The sequence below is a fragment of the Camelus bactrianus genome, chromosome 4 (assembly GCF_048773025.1).
Source record: "Camelus bactrianus isolate YW-2024 breed Bactrian camel chromosome 4, ASM4877302v1, whole genome shotgun sequence".
NCBI lineage: Eukaryota > Metazoa > Chordata > Mammalia > Artiodactyla > Camelidae > Camelus > Camelus bactrianus.
The window spans coordinates 90,125,453-90,144,493 of record NC_133542.1 but is presented as its reverse complement, the minus strand read 5'-3'; the positions used below and the strand labels follow the sequence as shown (position 1 = coordinate 90,144,493).

The 19,041-nt window shown below is 39.3% G+C and overlaps 2 long non-coding RNA genes across 9 annotated transcripts in view; one reads left to right on the top strand and one right to left on the bottom strand.

Annotated features, from left to right (window-relative positions):
* Nucleotides 1-19,041, top strand: part of LOC123611975 (uncharacterized) — a 132,332-nt gene that overhangs the window by 70,424 nt on the left and 42,867 nt on the right. For 5 of the 7 annotated variants that reach the window (XR_012506775.1, XR_012506773.1, XR_012506769.1 and 2 more), the window contains 2 exons: nt 13,739-13,852; nt 18,400-18,554. This is a non-coding gene — a long non-coding RNA (uncharacterized LOC123611975). The remainder of the gene's footprint in view (nt 1-13,738; nt 13,853-18,399; nt 18,555-19,041) is intronic. The other 2 variants (XR_012506774.1, XR_012506770.1) reach the window with 1 other exon arrangement.
* Nucleotides 10,771-15,289, bottom strand: LOC123611974 (uncharacterized). Of its 2 annotated transcripts, XR_012506776.1 has the most exons (4): nt 14,890-15,289; nt 14,287-14,375; nt 13,728-13,772; nt 10,771-12,559 (listed from the first exon to the last, which is right to left on the bottom strand). It is a non-coding gene; the product is annotated as an uncharacterized LOC123611974 (long non-coding RNA). The 2 variants fall into 2 exon arrangements; XR_006719108.2 differs by having other exon boundaries at nt 14,287-15,289.

Below are 19,041 nucleotides of genomic sequence, written 5' to 3'. Positions count from 1 at the left end.
AAGTTTAAAATTTATGCTTTGAAAACTACAGAACATTGTTGAAAACTTTAAACATACCTAAATAAATGGTAAGATATCTTATGTACTCAGATTGGAAGATTTAATATTGCCGAAAAGGCAATATTCCCCAAGTTGATTTACAGATTCAACATAATCCCTATCAGAATTCCAGCCAGCTTCTTTGCAGAAATTCATAAGCTGATCCTAAAACCTGTAAGGAAATTCAAGGGATCTAGAATAGTCAAAAGAATCTTGAAAAAGAATGCAAAGTAGTGTAGAAGACTCACACTTCCTGCTTTCAAAACTTACTATGAACCTACAGTAATCAATACAGCATGGTCATGGTATTAGCATAAGGACAGATATATCTATCTATCTATCTATCTATCTATCTATATCTATATATATATCTCAATGGAATAGAGTTGAGAATTGAGAAATGACTCTCAAATATATGGTCAACTGATTTTTGACAAGAGTGTCAAAACAACTCAATGGGGAAAAGAATTTTTCAACAAATGGTACTATGACAACAGGATATCCATAGAAGAGTGAATTTGGATCCCTACCTCATACCAGATGCAAAATTAACTCCAAATGGATCAAAGACTTAAGAGCTAAAACAATAAAACTCTTAGAAGAAAATATGGGAGAAAGTCTTTATGACCTTGGATTTGGCAATGTTGTTTTTATATATGATACCAAAAGCATAAACAAAGAAAAAAATAGAGAAACTAGTCTTTATCCAAACTGAAAACTTCTGTGCATCAAAGGACACTATCAAGAGAATGAAAAGATAACCCAAATAATAGGAGAAATATCTGCAAATCATATATCTGATAAAAGACTGGTATCCAGAAACATAAAGAACTCCTACAACAAAAAGACAAACAACCAAATCCAAAAAATAGGCAAAGGACATGCATAGACATTTCTTCAGAGAAGATATACAAATGGCAAATAAACATGTGAAAAGATGCTCAACAACACTGGTCATCAGAAAAATCCAAATCAAGACCACAGTGAGATACCACTTTGCAACCACTAGGATGGTTATAATAAAAAAGACAGGTAATAACTAGAGTTGGTGAGGACGTGAAGAAATTGGAACCCTCATATACTGCTTGTGGTAATGTAAAATGGTGCAGCCACTTTGGAAAACAGCTCCTCATAAGGTCAAACACAGAGTTACCATATGACCCATATTCTACTCTAGGAATACACCCAGAGAAATGAAAACATGCCCATACAAAACCTTGTACATGAATGTTCATAGCAACATTACTCATAATAGCCAGAGGCAGAAACAACTCAAATACCCATCAACTGGTGAGTGGATAAACAAATGTGTTACATGTCCATATAATGGAATATTATTCAGCCATAAAAGAATGAACTACTCATATGTGCTACAAGGAAGAACCTTTCAGATGTTCTGCTTAGTTAAAAAAAGCCAGTCTCCAAAGACCAATATTGTTAATTATATTCACATTAAATGTCCAAACTAGGCAAATTTATACATAAAGTAGATTAAGTGAATGCCTAGGGTTGGGGGATGGGAAGGTTGAGGGGTGATGATTAAATGATACGGGGTTTCTTTTGAGGTGATGAAAATGTTCTTAAATTGAGAGTGGTGATGGTTGCCTAACTCTGTGAATATACTAAAAACTGCTGAATTTTACTCTTTAATTGGGTGAATTATATGGCATGTGAATTATATCTCAATAAAGCCATTACCAGAAATCCAATTCTCATGAGGTTTTTTCCCCAGGCCTAATTAAGAATATTTTTAAAATGATTTAAGACAAAAAAACAATTACTACATGCTATTTTTTAAAAAGTCCTTATTATCTTTTCAAAACCAAAATAGATCCTTACATTTAAGGTAATTTAGGAATAGTCCCACCTGAACATGAGATGGATTTGAGCTCCTTCAACAATTTTCTTGAACTTGAAAATTCCATATACAAGAACAAGAAGACTTTTTCTACCAAAAAGCACTGAACGATTGGTTAACAAAAATCAAATAAGGTGAATATACAAGTAAAAAGCATCTTGTGTCAACTTTTTAATAGTAGGTTAAGAAACCTACAAAGTAGCTTAATCTTTTATTACTGCCCTGTATGTATTATAAAGCCTAAAGTTTCATGTGCTGCCTTGACATCTTTGAGCCTTACAGGGTCCCAAAGGCCCAACCATGAGTTCTACTCTTGCCAGATATGCCCCTCACCCAGTGGGAAAGGTCCCCTACTCACTAGTTTCCCTGTCAGCTGGACCAGCTGCACCTCACCCATCCTCAACCTAATGGGCTTTACCTCCCAGCAGCCTGTGGAATTACTCATACAAACCAATCACATCCTCCTGTGGGAACCAAGAGTCACCTCACCTTCTTGTTACTGTTAAGCCTACCTCCTACCGCCCGTTTGTTCAGTTTATTCCCGAGAGCAGCCCAGTATGGCACTACATGGTGTTTTGTGTCCTCCTCCTCGGGCTGTGAATAAATGTGATTAATAAACTGCTGTCAATCGCACAGGTTCCGTGTCAGGTGTCATGCATTTTTTGGCCATCCCCAGAACCTTAGGATGGGACTCCCCCTCACCAACTAGATGAAGAGAAAATGAACAGAATACTTTATCTCCTACTCAATCAGCTCCTGCTTCCTGCAGCTGCTGCCACCTTTTTGTTGCTGCAACATTTTTCAGTCTCCCACTAGCCTGACTTCTTGCCCCAGACAAAATCATCAAAGTCAGCAAACGTGGCACCAGTTCCAACCAATGCACCAAATAACCCATTGTTACTGTCATCCCACTAAGACGTTAAAACCATCTGCTGCAAACTCTTCTACAGGAACTCACCCAGCCCTTGCTCCTATCTCCAAGCTGAGGAGTTAGAGCCAAAGACTATCTTATGCCTTTTTTTGCAGAATAGGCCTTTAGTACAGCTTTATTTATTGATTCGGTACCACTGATGGAGGGTGCTTGTGTGGATAGGACAGTGGGATCAGTGTCTTCCTAAACAAGGGCACATTCACGTAATGAACACACTGTCATTTTTAATGATGTGGGTACAGACCTCCACATTTGCCTTTCCTGCCTCATGGTTTATAGTGAACCATGGAGGGCTACACAACTATAAAGGATTCAGATTCAACCTTTTCTAGAAAACTTGCTAGAGCCAGACCCTGCTTCCATGATAATGCTACCACATCACAATTATTGCTATAACAGAATTTCTTCAGGGAACCCCACAGTTACTGATCCACATGTACGATGGGTCATATCATAGCTCCATAAAGAAAAATCCAGACAGGCCAGTGCTGTGATTTTCTCCCTCCACATAAGCCTTACAAGAGAGTTTTGCTGTGTCTCATTCTTAGAAAATACTAGCGAACATCTTAGATGTCCCAGGTGCTAGGGACAGAGAGGCACGGTTGCTGCTATTCAGAAGCAACGTTTTTATATGTGAGCATTTTTATTAGTGCCCAAGAGCTAAGCTGAACAGGAAGCCTCAGCCGTGTCAGGCAGCAAGACCACCAGCACTCATACAGCAGGTCACTATACTATGCAGAAGTGTAGCAGGTATCACTAGATGGTAGCCAGAGGCACTAGAGGGCAGCACCCAGCCACCCAATGAGTCCTGAGGATTCAGTGACAGGAACTTTTAAAAGGTCATCTATTCTACAAAGGAAATCATCGGAAAAGAAAAGCCAACCTACTGAGTGGTAGAAAATATCTGCAAATGATATAACTGATAAAGGGTTAATATCTAAAATATATACAGTGCATACAACTCAATGTCAAAACAACTTGATTCAAAGATGGGCAGAAGACCTGAATAGACATTTTTCCAAGTAAGACATACAGATGGCCAACAGTCACATGAAAAGATGCTCATATTGCTAATCATTAGAGAAATTCGAATTAAACAATGAGATATCACCTCACACTTGTTGCAATGGGTATCATCAAAAAGTCTACAAATAGCAAACATTGATGAGGATGTGGAGAAAAGGGAACCCTTGTACACTGTTGGTGGGAATGTAAATTGGTGTAGCCACTATGGAAACAGTGTGGAGGTTCCTCAAAAAACTAAAAATAGAACTACCATATAATCCAGCAATTCCACTTTTGGGTATATAGCCGAAGAAAACGAAACACTAATTTGAAAAGATACATGCACCCCAATGTTCATAGCAGCATTATTTACAATAGCCAAGATATGGAAGCAACCTAAGTATCCATCAACAGATGAATGGATAAAGAAGATGTAGCATACATACATACACACACACACACACACACGCATAACGCAATACTCCTCAGCCATAAAAAGAACAAAATTTTGCCATTTGCAATAACATGGATGGACCTGGAAGATATTACGCTTAGTAAAATAAGTCAGGCAGCAAAAGACAAATACTGTATGTTATCATTTATATATGGAATCTAAAAAATAAAATGAATGTATGTAACAAAACAGAAACAGTCTCACAGACATAGAGAACAAACTAGTGGTTACCAGTGGGGAGAGGGAAGCAGGGAGGAGCAAGGCAGGGGTAGGGGATTAAGAAATACACGCTACTATGTTTAAAATAAATAAGCTACAAGGATATACTGCACAGCACAAGGAATGTAGCCAATATTTTATAGTAATTTTAAATGGAGTATAATCAATACAAATTTTGAATCACTATGTTGTATACCTAAAACTAATAGAATACTGTAAATCAACTCTACCTCAAAAAATAGGTGAATGCATACTTTGTACCATACACTTGGATAAACTCAACAGAAGATTTAATTTTAAAAATCATACATAACAAGTTCACACATAAAAATACTAGAAGAGTACATGGAATTCTTCTTTTAGAACCTTGGAGAGAGGAAAGTCTAGTTAAGACTATGAAACCATAAAATAAGGGATTAATATATTCTACTACATAGAATAACTCCTGAATGGCATAACACACCATAAAGAAAGCCAAAAGACAATACAACCTGAAAAAAGTAGCAAATCTTATTACAAAGGCTAATCTCCTTTATACATGAAGAGTACCTACCAACCCAGTAGAAATATTAGCAAAGGACAGACAGTCCATAGGAAAAGAAATACCAATGACTTTTAAAACTACGAAAAGATGCTCAAACTTACTCATAATAACATAAATGCAAATTAAAATCACATCACAAAATCCAGATTTACAAAATTCAAAAGTCTGACAGTACATTCTTCTGGCAAGTTGAGAAGAAACCAACTCTTCAGTCTCTTACTTTGCCTACGGGATTGCAAAATACTAAACACCTATGGAGAACAATTTTAGAAATATTTATTATAAATTGCAAATACATTTTCTCTTTGACATAACAATTAAAACTCTGGGAATTACTCTTAAATTCTGTCTTGGCAATAGCTTTTCAGAGGACCCAGACTAACACATACCCTTTCTGTGGGAAACCTGGAAAAAGTAATATATATCCATATTTGCTTGTATTACATAAAAATATATGAGAAGTGTATAGAAGAAAATAAGTTAAGAGAAGTAATAGAAATGGGATAATGGTAATGGGCTAGGTGGAAAAGGGGAGAGAGTAAAACTGTGAAGGCATAATTTATGCAAAAAATAAATTTAAAATGTTCCTTTGGTAGTGCTTAGAGGAAGATTTCTTTTTTAAACTTTCTACTGTGAAATTATTATAGACTCATGGGAAACTGAAGATAGCACAGAGGTCCCATGTATCCTTCCCCAATTTCTCCCAATGGTTATGTTTTACATAGCTATGTTAACATAGTAAAACCAGGAAACTGACACTGATACAATGTGTGTGCATGGTTCTAAGCCACTTTATCACATATGTAAATTTCTGTAACCACCACTATTATCAAGGTACAGAACTATCCCATCATCACAAAGAACTAGGAGAAAGATCTTGATTGTACATTATAGAGGAAAGAGTGTTAGGAATTAGGCCTGAACCTATGCTCAAACTCAGAATGACTTGGTTTAAAGAAAGCATTTTGTGTTAAATCTCTCCAATGTTAAGGTTGGCTGAGGCTCTAGTCAAATAGATCAATAATATGTCCTCGTCCTCATTCTCATTCTGAGATTAGCTGAGATATGGTAGGATCTGAGATAAAAAGCTATACTTTTTTCTGGAAATTCATCAGGATAATCACCATTAAATAATACCAGGTGCTAATTACCAAGAAAGCTAATTTCATAGCTGATCCTCAATTCTGAACATTAAATCAGCCTTAAATTACTAGATTTCAGCTCAAATTTCAGTATTTATGTAAGAGCCAGTTATAATGAATTAAGTTAAACCCTCTAAGAGACTGATACCTAGGATCAGTCAACAACACATAAAGGCCTTGCTGATGGGAATGTAAACTTGCAACAACTCTTCAGGAGAGAAACGTGGCTATGAATATCAAAGGTTTATAAATGTGCCAATTTTTTGACTCAATAATTCCACTTCTAGGAATTTATCTTAAGGAAATAATTAAGTGTATATAAAAAAAATTTGTTACCTGGTATGATCATCAAAAGAAATCATTAAAGGGTACTAGACTACATTCACTTAATGCAAAAGAAGGTAGTAAAGAGGAAAAAGAACAAAAAAGACTTGAGACACAGAAAAAACAAATTCAAAATGGCAGACATAAATCTAACCATATCAGTAATAACATTAAATGTGAATGGACTGTGTAATAGTATCTTAAATGAAAGAAAGATGACTCCATGGCCCCCCTGTTTGATTTGGCTGCCCACTACACAACCTCAAAACTTGCCTCAAAAAATAAACTTACTGTCTGATGGTGAGTAAGCTTTTCTGTTTCACTTTGACCTTAACTCATCCAAAAAGCCTCCTTCTCAAATGGCTTGTCTACAGTCTCCTGGTATCAGAATTCTAACAGGTCCCTGATTCAACATGAACAAACCCTTGTTCTCCCACCTAACTGTCCTACTCTTTCAGTGTATTTCTTCACTGTATCTCAGGGGACACGCATATCCCATGGCCTAGCAGTGAGCCATCTAAAAACATTACCTATTTTTCAAGCATAAACCAGGCTACAAAAGAGGCCCCTGAAGAATCTGGAGTACGTTCAACTTGCCAGTCAAGAACTACATTCTAGGTGATGACACATATTAGCATCAACTCAGTTGGACGTGTATTAAAGACTCTCTGCCAAAAATACCCTAGGGAAAACTGGAGTAAAGAGCAGATCTTTTAGAACACTTGATATGTTCCAGAAGAAAATCTTTTTAGATATACCAAGAGGTATTGAGTCAAAGTGTAACTTCTTAGTGGGGAAGTCATATCTTACTGACTTCCCAAAAGGAAAAGACATGAAGGAAACTTAAATGCATATTACTAAGTGAAAGAAGCCAATTTGAAAAGGTTACATATGCATGATTCTAACTTTATGACATTCCATAAAAGGTAAAACTATGGAGACAGTAAAAAGATTAGTGGTTGTCAAGGGTTAGGAAGGAGGGAGCAATCAATAGGCGGAACACAGAGGGTTTTCAGGGCAGTGAAAGCACTCTGTGTGATACTATAGTGGTGGATAAACGTCATTATACATTTGCCCAAACCCACAGAACGTACAACACCAAGAGTGAATCCTTATGTAAACGATGGCCTCTGGATGATGACGAGTCAATGTAGGCTCATCAACTGTAACGAATGTACCACTCTGGTGGGGAATGCTGATAATGTGGGAGGACGGGTGAGTGGTGGGGGGCACAGAGGGTAAAGGAGAAATCTCTGTGCCTTCCACTCAGTTTTGCTGTGAACCTAAAATGGCTTTAAAAAAAATAAAGTCTATTTAAAAAAACCATCTGGCGAGCATTCTGCACTCAGCACATTCTGAATCAGTTAAGAGGTCAGAGTTAGGTCAGAAAAAAGCAAAGGGGTGAGGTATGGAATGTGAAGACAGGAGTTGAAAAGGGAGCGAAGACTTGTTTCCTTTGAAACTAAGCAGTTTGGGAGCATGAAGCATGAGTGGTTCCATTATTCTAGTGGGTGTATCAAGCAGGGTCACCAATCCCATCAGACTGTCAATACTAAAAGGGCCTTCCTCAAAGAAAGTGCCTTAGGATGATGAGATGGCCAGAATGCCATCTGCAGTTGAAATAGGCGCCTTTTACACTCTCTTTAGTCAGTAAGGATTGGCTCCTTATAGGAGACCTTTTAAGTACTAAAACAAGATATATATTTTAGTGCTGTTGTAGACCCTTAAGTACTGTAAGATAAACATTTTAGTACTGGGGAAGAACACGATATATAGTCCAATGCAGTGATATATGGCATTAGTATGCATTCTCTTGATAAAATTCCCCTAAGATTTCTCTGATAATGCATCCTTACACAGCTGCTGTGAGAAATCTCTTAGATTTTTTTTACACAGATGCTGAAAAGAGATGTTTTATCTTTCCCCTGGGGTTGGTAAACTGGGATGACATAATCCTGAACTATCTGTAGCCATGTTTCTACTGTCCCAGCTTGGCAAAACCCAGGCTCAGTGGGAGTAATATTAAAGAAAAAAGTTATTCCTGATACTTGTTACAGAATGTTAAGGCAGGCTTTATTCAGGGGTACTATCAAATAGGTTTGGGAACCACTACAATTGGGTTTTGCAGTAGGGGAGAGAGATTGGGCTCAACTCCAAATATAACAAGGAAAAGTGGGAATTTATAGCCAAGGAGTAGGATAGGGGGTCAGTGGATGGAAAATTACTAAGAGGAAACATCACGGCCAGACGGGGATTCTGGCTAAATCAACTTCACAGGATTCTTGCTGAAAGCAGGCCAGGGAGATCAGACATCAGCTGGGGGTTGGTGGAAGATGAGGAAATCAAGGAGATCACTGAGGGTGATTAGATACCAAGGATGGGAGATTCTGGCTAAAATGACTTAGTAGAATTCTTGCTAAAATAGGACAATGCAGGGACGAACATGGAAGCCCAAAAGTCAGGGCTTAGTTGAGGAGAGAGTTCAGTCCAGAAGAAGAGTTAGGAGAGACTGTCAGTGAAATGGGTCACAAAGAGAATATCAGATCCAAGACTGGAGAGAAATTATATTTTTTGAGTACCTGAACTCGGCTCTGTCCCTGGACTTCACAACTTCCTTTTATATGAACCAATAAATGTATCTTCTTCCCTCACACTTGTTTGAATTGAGTGTCTGTCATTTGCAAATCAAAGACAGCTTATTTATCTGAAGAGGTAATTGATATGATGAATAAGTTTGAGGTGATGGAAGAAGATTTAAAGCAGTGAGTTAACAACAAACCAAGAAAGTCTACATTTCCAAGCTAACACATCATCATATACAATATATAAACTTTCCATATACCATCCCTATTATGTCCTCAGGTCTATAGGGCTAAAGAGGATATTATATAAAGGACATTGAAATGTTTGTGAAATTAGGATTCCAGCACCAAACAACTAGGTAATCTTGGGCAATATGGCTGACACTTATTAAATATATTTCATTCCAGGCATTATGCTAAGTGCTTTATATGCATTATTTAAATTTATCCCTATTTCACAGATGAAGAGACTGAGACTCAGAGATATTAAGAAACTACCTCCAAGGACAGATAAAATATCTACTAATTACAGTTTTGGGATCTGAACATAGATTTCTCTACAGCAAAGGAAACCATAAGTAAAACAAAAAGACAACCTACAGAATAGGAGAAAATCTTTGCAAATGAAACTGACAAAGGCTTGATCTCTAGAATATATAAGTAGCTCATATGGCTTAATAAGAAACAACCAAGCAACCCAATCCAAAGATGGGCAAAAGACCTGAACAAGCAATTCTCCAAAGAAGACATACAAATGATCAATAAGCACATGAAAAAATGCTCAATATCACTAATTATCAGAGAAATGCAAATCAAAACTACAATGAGGTATCACCTCATACCAGTAAGAATGGCCATCATTCAAAAATCCACAAATGACAAATGCTGGAGAGGCTGTGGAGAAACGGGAACCCTCCTACACTGCTGGTGGGAATGCAGTTTGGTGCAGCCACTGTGGAAAACAGTATGGAGATTCCTCAAAAGACTAGGAATAGACTTACCATATGACCCAGGAATCCTGCTCCTGGGCTTATATCCAGAAGGAACCCTACTTCAGGATGACACCTGCAGCCCAATGTTTATAGCAGCACTATTTACAATAGCCAAGACATGGAAACAGCCTAAATGTCCATCAACGGATGACTGGATAAAGAAGAGATGGTATATTTATACAATGGAATACTATACAGCCATAAAAACCGACAACATAACGCCATTTGCAGCAACATGGATGCTCCTGGAGAATGTCATTCTAAGTGAAGTAAGCCAGAAAGAGAAAGAAAAATACCGTATGAGATCACTCATATGTGGAATCTAAAAAACAAAAATAAAAAAACAAAGCATAAATACAAAACAGAAATAGACTCATAGACATAGAATACAAACTTGTGGTTACCAAGGGGGTGGAGGGTGGGAAGGGATAGACGGGATTTTAAAATTGTAGAATAGATAAACAAGATTATACTGTAAAGCACCAGGAAATATACACAAGATCTTATGGTAGCTCACAGAGGAAAAAAAATGTGACAATGAATATATATATGTTCATGTATACCTGAAGAATTGTTCTCTACACTGGAATTTGACACAACACTGTAAAATGATTATAAATCAATAAAAAATGTTAAAAAAAATAAATAAATGAACATAGATCTCTCCACTCCAGAACACATGCACTTAAAAAAAAAACATTTACTGAGAGATAATTCACATATCATACCATACATATCAAATTCACCTATTTAAAGTATATAATTCAATGCTTTTGGTATATTCATAGATAACCATCACTAGTTTTAGAACATATTCACCTTAAAAAGAAACCCTCTACCTTTCAGCTATCACCCAGATGGCCTCCCCAATACTGCTCTAAGCAACCACTAATCTACTTTCTATTTCTATACATTTCCCTATACTATACTTTAATATAAATGGAATCATATGGTATGTAATCTTTTGTGATTGGCTTCTTTCCCTTAGCATTATGTTTTCAAAGTTCATTAATACTTCATTCTTTTTTTAATGACTGAAAAATATTCCATTGTACAGATATACCACATTTTGCTTATCCATTCATCTGCTTATGAATACTTGGGTTCTTTCTGCCTTTTGGCTATTAGGAATAAAGCTGCTATAAATATTCGTGTGGAAGTTTCTATGTGGACATGTTTTCATTTCTCTTGAAATGTACCTAAGAGCAGAATTGCTGGGTCATATGGTAACTTTACGTTTAATCATCTGAGGAACTGCCAGACTGTTTTCTGAAGTGGTTGTACCACATTCTACATTATTACCAGTAGCGTTATGAGAGTCCCGTATCTTAAAATCTTTGCCGACACCTGTTGTTATCTGACTTTCTGATTTGAACCATTCTAGTGGGTGTGAAGTGGTATCTCACTGTGGTTTTGATCTGCATTTCTCTGATGACTAATGATGCTGAGCATCTTTTCATGTACTTATTGGCTATCTGTGTATCTTTGAAGAAACATCTATTCAGATCCTTTGCCCATTTTAGAATTTGGTTTGTCTTTTTGTTATTACATTGTAAGAGTTCTTTATATATTCTAGATGGAAGTCCTTTTATCAGATGTATGGTTTATAAATATTTTTCTATTTCACATGTTACATTTTCACAATCCTGATAGTGTCCTTTGATGCACAAGTTTTTAATTTTGGTGAAGTCCAATTTATTTTTTTATTGTCTGTCCCTCCAGTGTCATATCTAATAAATCATTGCCAAGTAAATGGCATTATGATTTCCCCCTATATATTCTTATAAATGAGTTTTACAGTTTCAGCTCCACTGAGTTAATTTTTGTAGACGGTGTAAGGTAAGGGTTCAACTTCATTCTTTTGCGTGTAGATACTCAGTTGTCCCAGTGCCATTTGTTGAAGAGATTATTCTTCCCCATTGAATGGTCTTGGTACTCTTGTCAAAAATCAGTTGGGCATAGATTTGGGGGTTTATTCCTAGACTCTTAATTCTATTTCATTGATGTATATGTCTCTCTTTGTGCCTGTAACACACTGTCTTAATTACTGTTGCTTTGTAGTAAGTTTTGAAATTGGGAAATGTGAGTCCTCCTACTTAATTCTTTTTAGCATTATTCTGGCTATTCAAGGTCCCTTGCAATTCCATGTGCATTCTATTATTTTTTTATTTTTATTTTTTTTTGGGGGGGGCAGAGGTAATTTGGTTTATTTACTAAGTTTTTCATGGAGATACTGGGGATTGAACCCAGGACCTTGTGCATGCTAAGCAGGCACTCTACCACTGAGTTACCCAACACCCACTCCCGTCCATGTGTATTTTAGAATCAACTTGTCAATTTTTATAACGAAGTCATCTGGGATTCTGGTAGGTACTGTGTTGAATCTGTAGATCAATCCAGGGAGTACTGTCATCTTGATAGTGTTGTCTTCCAATCCATGAACATGACATTTAAAAGGAAACTTTTTTTCTTAAAATAAAAAAAAATAGAAGTATAGTTGATTTACAATGCTGTGTTGGTTTCAGGTTAGCAAAATGATTCATAAAAAAATCTTTACTTAGATATTCTTTAATTTCTTTTAATAATTTTTCAGTTTTCAGAGTATACATTTTGCACTTCTTCTGTTAAATTTATTCCTAAGTATTACTCTTATTGATGGTATTAAGAATGGAGGTTTTAAAAATTTCATTTTCAGATTATTCATTCCAAGTGTATAGACATACAACTGATTTTTGTATATTGAGCTTGTAATCTGCAACCTCACTGAACTCATTTATTAGCTCTAATAGTTTTTAAGTGCATTCCTTAGAATTTCCTATGTATAATATCATGTGTTCTGTGAATAGATTTATTTTTACTTCTTCCTTTCCAAACTGGAGGCCTTTTCTTTCTTTTTCTTGCCTGACAGATCTAGTTAGAACCTCCAATACAATGTTGAATATAAGGAGTGAGAGTGAACATTCTTTTCTTTTTCTGGATCTTAATGGGGAAAGTATTCAGTCTTTTGCCATTAAGTGATGCAGTCGTGGGATTTTTGTAGATGTACTTTATTAGGCTGGGGAAATTCCCTCCTACTCCTAGTTTGTTTATCACGAAGGGTTGTTCCCTGGTCGTTCTTATGTCATGCTAGAAGAGAGCTGGATATCCTGAGCCGTGGGATTGCTCTTTTGACCAGCCAGTGGCCTCTCACCTATTCTCTCTGCTGCTGGTAGCAGTGTAAGCAAGCTAGGGTGCAGTCAACACTAAAAGATATTATTCTAGGAATATTGTGATTATGGCCTAAAGAATTCAAGAAAAGACATAGTGGATGATACGTTGTTCTACATTTATATCATCAAATTCCAAAGGGTAAATTTAACAATCTAGAAAACAAAATTACCATTCACATCTGACTACATACTCTGGGTAAGACCTGCATTTGTGCTCATCATTAATGAAACACTGTAGCAACCAATGAAAATCTTCAGAAGCCAGTATTCGCAGGTGACAAGATGGATGATGTGATGCCTTAATTCATGATGTAACTAGCATTAAATAAATGGTATTAGGAAAACAGAGAGGCAAGAAGGTCTATACTGTTTCAAGACAAATAGGTTCTGAAGAGTCATAATCCTGTGAGTAATAATACTATCATTACCTTTTTCTCAGGTGTGAGATGTGAAATTAGCCAGGAATGATGCATCTGAAATAAATATAAAAAGATATCGCTGTTAGAGAGTACCAAGAATCTTTATGTACACTGATATGGCAGTAAGTAAATATGTAAGTACCATTTGTTTTTACCCATTACCCCAAATCTTCATTAACAAAGCATCATACCTTATGTGGGGTGATGAATGTAATAATACAACTTTTAATCAGATTGTTTACATAATCAGGGTCCTTGCAAAAACATTTACTTGGGATCCTGCATATTCTCAATGTGGTTCTGGAAGCAGTACAGTAATACCAAGGGTTAAGAGTATGGGCTCTGGAGTCAGAATACCTAAATTTCACTTAATTAATAGCTATGTGATCTTGGACAGGTTGCTTAATCTCTCTGTGCCTTACTTTCTACATCTGTATACAGTAAACAATGAAAGTATGTTACTTACTTCATGGTGATGTCCTGAAGTTTAAATTACATAATATATACAGTGTTTAGTATCTAGCATTTTGCGTCTTAAAGTGATAGCAATATATAGCACTGTACTTACCTTGTACTGTATTTATTCTCTACTGGTAAGTTTCACAATGGTAAGGACAGAATGAGTTCCTCCTTGTATCCCCTACACGATGAAGTGAACTGTATTTGTGATACAAAAATTGAATTCATCTGGAAACATGGGGTCTAAAATATAAATAAAATACTAAAAAAACCAATTTAAGTAAAAAGAGCCTCAGCATATCGTTTGTATTTCTTCAATTACTGCTGCATAATGAGCTGCTGGGGGCTTCATAACTTCTAACTTTTTTTGCCCCCCCCCCCTTTCTTCAAAGAATCTAGTTTGGTGTTTAAGTTCACATTACAGCTCTCAGAACTGCTAACTGGATGGTCTGAAGGGTAAGGCTGCTGCAGCAAAAAGTGGGCCACATCAGGGTACAGCTTTGCTCCTGGGGATAGAAGACCAATAATCTCAGAAAACAGGGCACAGAAGAGTTGGGCCAGCCAAGCACGTTGTAAAGGCTGATTTGGACCCTCTGCCGTGGGGCCTCTGCGAGGGGGTCCTGACGGCCGTGGGCCGGGAGGCCTGCGTAGGCAGCTGACCTCAGTAGGAGAGGTAAGGCCCGGCCGAGGCCGCTGCATGAGTCATTCTCACCTCCCCGGGCAGGTGCGGGCGGCAGGACGCTTCAGCAGGACTGGGAGCCGCAGTAGCCCTCGCGGAGCCCCTTCCCGGGCCGCCTCCTCCAGGCGGACACAAGCCTTACCGAGGGCGGTCAGGCTGCCGCAGTCCCAACGCCGCAAAGCCCGGTGCTGGTGAGGGGCGCTCACTGGCATCCGGACCCACAGCTCGTCAGAGTGGGCCGTCGAGCCCGCGTCGAGCTGCGACCGTCCCTCGGCGCCGCATTCCAGCGCGCAGTCATCAGCTGAGGCGCGAGGACCGCGCGTCAAAGCGCAGGAGAGCAGGCGGGGCGGGGCGGGGCGAGGCACGGCACGCACCCTCCGCCCGAGGAAATCATCTTGCGCAGGCGCATGCGCATTGCGCACGGGCCACAGCCGCGCGGTGGCGGAGAGGGTGGGTGTGCTTCGTGCGCGCGCAGCTGCCTTTTCAACCTGCTGCTCCACCCGCGCCGCCTACTCCCCGCGCTCCGCGCCAGCGCGCCGGCTCTGGAACGGACGTTGACGGTGTGGGGCCAGCGCCGTAGCAGAGGCGGCAAGCCCAGAACATCTGAGCTTGTGGCCTAGAACTTCCTGGAAGGAACCTGTGAAGGGAAGGAGAGGGGAAAATCTTCATGACCTTGGATTTGGGAATGGTCTCTTAAGTCTGACGTCAAAAGCACAGACAACAAAAGAAAACCTGGATAAATTGGAGTGCATCAAAATTTAAAACTTGTGTATCAAAGGACACAATCATTTGATTGTGAAAAGGCAACCCATGGAATGGGAGAAAATATTTGCAAACATATATCTGATAAGGGGTTAATAGCCAATTAGAAAAAGAACTCCTACAACTCAACAACAGCAAAAAAACCTAACTCAATTCAAAAATAGGAAAATGACATGAAGAGACATTGCTTCAAACAAGATACACAAATGGACAATCAGCACATGAAAAGATGCTTAACATCATTCGTCACTGGGGAAATGCAAATCAAAACCGCAATGAGATACTACATCACACCCACAGAAAGCTATTATCAAAAAAAAAAAAAGGCGAGGGTGGGAATAATGTTTGTGAGGATGTGGAAAAACTGGAATCCTGCTGCATCGCTGGTGGAAATGTAAAATGGTGCAGCTGCTGTGGGAAATGTTTCATGGTTCCTGAAAACATTAAAAAGAATTTCCATATGACCCAGCAATTCTACTCTGAGGTATGTATCCAAAAGAAATGTGATGTGTAATGGAAACTGACTAAATCACCAAATTCAGTAGCTCTCTCCTGTGATCAGAGAAATCATCCATGTCTGTTGTACTGATTACCTATTACCATCACCGTACCTATCATGGATTCACCATTCCGGCTCCACTTCTGAGAAAGCAGAAAATGAGTTTGTGATTACAGTTTCTAGGAATGAGTTGTGAAGAGTTGGTCTTCTTAATCCCCTCTATTCTGCATTGAACTAGAGAGGGTACTGACGCTGTGATTGCAAATAAACTCTGCTTTCCCCAGTCGTCTTTTCAGCATTTTTTCAAGAAAAAATTTTTGAACACTTACTCTGTGTAGAGCTGTGGGAACTATCTCGATTGTTCCTCCTTCCTGAACTCAAAGAAAATCTGGAGCTCCTTTTTATACCCGTGAAACCCACTGATTTGGGTTGCTTCCCTGCTTGCCTTTTCAAAGGTTTCTTTTGCTTTTACTAATGCCATGGGAACACCCCTCCCCATGTTCTAGATCTCTGCTAGTTACATTTTTGAGCCTTTTACAAATATCTGCTACTGCCATATCAAGAGTGAAATGAAGACCACAGGGTAATTTGCATCTAATATGCAGGATGAAATGGTTCCAGTCTATTAGGAGGGCTGCAGGCTCTCCATAGCTACATGTCTTTATAGGATGAGCTGAGGGAGAGGAGTTCTCTAGATGCATTCTCCTTCCCTATTTCTTCCTTAACTCATGCTGTGGAATTAGGGTGTGCCTTGCACACACACAAATTCCATGCTGCACACATATGCCTTTCTGCCTTACAGATGTTTCTTACACTCATGTAACAAATTACCACAAATGTGATTATGAGTTTATTATCTCACAGTCTCTGTGGGTCAGGAGTCCAGCTTGGTCCTCTGCTTATGGTCTTACAAGGCTGCAATCAAGGGGTTGGCTAGTCTCATCTGGAGGTTTGAGTTGGGAAGAATCTTCCAAGCTCGCTCAGGTTGTTGGCAGAATTCATTTCTTTGCAGTTGTAGGACTGAGAGCCCTTGCTTCTTCCTGGCTGTCAGGTGGAGGCCACCCTCAACATCTAAAGGCCACCCACAGTTCCTTGAGGCCCCCCCCCCCACAGTTCTTTGTCACTTGGGCTTTCCCAACATGGCCATTTCATCAAGCCAAAAAGTAGGCTCTAGAGTGGGTATACTAGAAGACAATCTTACATAATGTAATATAATTATGCGAGTGACATCCCATCACCTTTGCTGTGTTCTGTTGATTAGAATCAGACCACATGTCCATCCACATTCAGGAGGATGGGATTACACAAAGCATGAACACCAGGAGGTGGGAATCATGAAGGGAAGACCTTAGAGACTATCTCCACAAACAGCACCAAGGAAAGGTTTAAGTTACCATCTGCTCTCATTTCTTCCATTTCATTCAGCCAAATGGGCTGATTCTACTTTCTTGTTCCACTGTTATTTACCACCACCTGCCCCTGCCCTGCCCCTTGAAGTTTTTTTCCAAACTTTTCTCAAGTTACCATAAATTCTTTAACATTCATATTGTCCCTATGACGATATCTTCTGTCTCTCTTTCCTCCTTGATAAAGATGAAAGAACCCTAGTTTCCCCTATCAGCCAAAGAAGTAATCAGTAAACATAATTTATGGGGTCTTTGTTAGTTGATTTCCTTTCTAACCACAGTGTCTCTCCTGGGACCTCTTCCAGCACAGGGAAAGCCAGTTTTTTGAGTTTTTTTTCATCAGCCACTTGTTTTTATCCATTGCCAGTCATTGTTGAGAGAGGCAGACCACCATGGGCCTTTAGTATTCCTCAAGGTTCTTCTTACTGGGTATGCCAAGAATACAAATCCTCAGCTGTTTTCCAGGCTGTTTCTCAGGGTTGTGTCTGCAACAAGTAACCTTGACAAATACATCAATACCCCCTCTTGTACAAGGATCAGGTGTGCTTCTTCTTACTATAAAAGCAGTGAATCACCGAACCTCAGTGTTGCTCTCTTGTCACACAGTGCACTGTATGTGCAGGCATCCCATGCCATTCCCATGGCACGTGGTAAACATGGGGCTCTGATGCCAAAAAACAAACAAACAAACAAACAAACATGCTAAAGCTCTTGCTAGGTCTGTGCTATGAGTAATAAAATCCTTTATATCTGTCTGACTCAGGAGTCTTGTGTCTTCTTCCAGCATTTATAGAACAGTAACAGAGTAAGTAGTTAACTTACAAATAGAGTAAACTCTGCACAGTTCTTGACAGTCCTTACCATTTGTTTTTCCAGAACTTGAAGCTGATTTTGTTAATTTCTCAAGCACCTCATGTGCATATCTTGGAGCCTGCAGCCCTGAACCAAGACTTCTCTTGATCCTCAGGCCAGCCTGGATGTGGACTTTAAGGAAGGGGTCACAGAGACTAGGATGGCTACACATTGGAGATGTGAGTATCCCTCTAAGTGTTTCTCGGTGAAGGTTTTGGCTTGGCGAGCTCTCGAGAGCGCCTCGGCAGTGTTTGACAGCCTCTGGGGTGGCCGAGGTACAGAGCAGGCTGCACTGGGGGTCCTGGTACCAAGGCTGGGGGGAGGGAGGTGCCCAGGGCTAACTTCAGCTCTACCTCTGCTGATGAGTCCAGAGTGAACACATCCATCACCAGATGGAGACCCTGGGGCAGGGGAGAGGTGCGCTAATGCACCATACTCACCCCGTGTTGGCAGGCCCACTAGCTCTTTAGGACAGGCACCTGGGCCAGGCTCTGCGGTGGAGGGTCTAGGTGTGGGTGTTGTGAGTCTGGGAATCCCCGCATTGGGAAGTGGCCACATTCCCTTCAGCTCCAGGCCCCAGGCCCATTTGTTCCCGCCTGGTGGGGGTTCCAGGGCAACAGATGCTCCCAGCTTGGCAGGCAGGAGGTGGGGAGGGGTATGGCGGGA